Raw genomic sequence first — 2,708 nt, forward strand, 5'->3', positions numbered from 1 at the left:
CAACTGGATTCTTTAGAGCTCACGTGCTATCCTCAAGCTCCCAACTGAGACTTCCAGGAGTGGCAATTTACTCAAGTTACCTTTAGTAATAAATGATTTATTTTAAAGATGCAATTCATAAAAACCCAGGGAAGGATGAGCAATCACAGTCAGGAAGAACAGGAATAGGAGGGCGGCTGTGGATTCAAGGCAGTTCTAAGACTTCAGCCATTGAGTTTTGTGAATTCTTACTCTTAAGTGACTCAGCTACTCCCTATGTCTGCCACACTCTCCACTCACTACTGTCTGGATTTTTTACCATCTACTCTGTGTGTCTTCTCTGCATTATAGGTTTTGTTTACTCATAACTTGGCTTAGTCATAACTTAGTCAAACCTTTGACTCATTCAAGTCCTCCCCTGACTTCCCTGACTTCTCTTAACCCCATAGTCTTTCTGCTTTATTCATACATTTATTAATTTGAAAAATACCTATTGAGCAACTACTGTATGCTCCCATGCAGTTTATTGTCTAGTCAGAAAGACATTAGTCAGATAATCACAAAAGTGCTTCAGGTGCATTCTAATTGCCTCGGTTTATTTGTTCAAACCAGGGCTTGGGATCAGTTGCTAAACTACCCATGAGCTGGCCATCTTCAGGGCAGCAACAACAGGCGGTCATGTCCACAACATCCAGACAGAGCTAATTGGACTAAAGGCTGGCATTTGACCACGGACAATTAATACATGGGCTGATCAGCAACCTGCCGCTTAACTCAAATTAATAAGCTTCTCTTGGAAGGAAGAAATTACAGTGCAGCAGACGTTATATAGAATTGACATGTTTATCATTGGGAGATAAACCTTACACTCCAGAGCAGTAATCTAAATGTGCAAGGACTTCACCCATAGGGAATTTTCTCATTCATGAGATAGAAAGAGGGCACTTGTTTGAATCAAGGATTCTGAGCAGGGTGCAGGGCAGAGAGCAGGGGTGGTTTTGAATACAGCATCAGGCTGCGTTAATCACTCAAATGATGACCAGAGTGAAGCTTAGGGAAATTCTGTCCAGTTCCTTGCAGGAAAACAGCATAGCCTTAGATAAGGGTAAATCAGTGATAAGTTTCTAACAAAATTTGCTTCCTGGGATGCCTAGAAGAAAGTGGCGAGAGCAAGAGGCCTTTGGATTCTCTGGGACAGTCCTTAGTCCGGGCCTAAGTGCCATAGGTTTCAGCAAAGCGCTAACTCTTATGTCAGATGTAGAACCATTGTGTTTATCTTAGGCAGTTCTCAATGAAGCATGGTATGCAAAGGCATCAAGGCCCAACTATGGCATATGACCTTGGCTTCCCCTGCTGGAACCCACAAACAGGAATTTATGTGGGGAAAGCCAGATTAAGTGGCAGCTCCCTGTACTGTGGATTATATGGTTAGCAACAAAGTTGGCAAGGCTCAGTTGCTACAGGTGCTGTGTTGCATTACTGGTGTGATTGAAAAGGAGGTAAGAACCCAGAGACATTGAATAGTAAGGGCATTTTCTAGAAGGCAGATCAACTGGAGGGCTGGTGGTTCCTGAGAGTTTGTGTATTTTGGTTTTTGGAACAGGATATTAGCACATTTGTTCTGTTGTCTGAAGATAGGCTTGATTTTGAAATAAAAACACACAGAGAACTGAGTTTTCTCTGGGACCATCTGGTAGTGTGTCCTAAACCTGACTTGGACAGAAGTATTTAGTGTTGGCCCAGAGTTATCTGAGGTTATGATGGTTCATGCAGACACTAGTCGTGATCCTGGAACAAATAAGCAGAAATCCAAGAACTGAAGACCTGCCAGGAGCAGGAGAACACTGACCAACAAATTGGATGTATTAGCATACATTGTGAAAGCCCAGGAGTTGGGAAGTGACAGGCATGAAGACTATTTCACTATCTGGAAGACCTCTGGCTGCTAGAGACCACTGGCATCCCCTGTCCTCACTTGATACTACATATTGTAGATAATCTGGTTCAGCTTTCTCATGTCATGGGTATAAATACTAAGGCCCAGAAAATCCAAGTAACCTTGTCTACTTCAATTAATGGTTGAAACAGGAATAGAACTCATGGGATGAACTCTCTCTAAACAAGGTCTAGCAGGCAACAATCATGGTCAAAGCTGAAAAATAGGCGGTTACACGTCTTTACTGTGAATATCACCTTTACATGCATGCTGAGAATCTATGTGTTCAGTGGTTTCTTAGCATGTAGCAATGGTGTTGATAAAATTGTTTTAGATCCTCTTTAACAACTGTTGAGTGATATAATTTAACCATCAAGTTGGGCAAGGCAGAAATCGCAGGGGCCCTTGATCCCCAACTCATATCCAGTCCCTCACCAAGTCTTGTCAATACCATCTTGTGTCTACTTCTCTCCTTTTTCCCCATAGCCATTCTGATCTGAACTACCATCTTCTCTTGCCTGGACTTCTGTGACAGCTTTTTCATGATTTGCCCATATTTGTTCTACCTCAAATCTACTTTCCTCACAGTAGCCAATGGTCTTCCCCATCCCTCTTATTTAAAAAAAAAAGTTAGTTAGTAGACTCTTATTTGTTAGAGCAGTTTTAGGTTCACATAAAAATTGAGCACATAGTACTACTCTGTACTTGTAACCCCACTCACTACTCCACTCCCAGCTTCCCCTATCATTAATAATTTGCATTGATGTGGCACATTTGTTACAACTGATGGAAC

The sequence above is a fragment of the Panthera leo genome, chromosome E1 (assembly GCF_018350215.1).
Source record: "Panthera leo isolate Ple1 chromosome E1, P.leo_Ple1_pat1.1, whole genome shotgun sequence".
In the NCBI taxonomy this organism is placed as follows: domain Eukaryota; kingdom Metazoa; phylum Chordata; class Mammalia; order Carnivora; family Felidae; genus Panthera; species Panthera leo.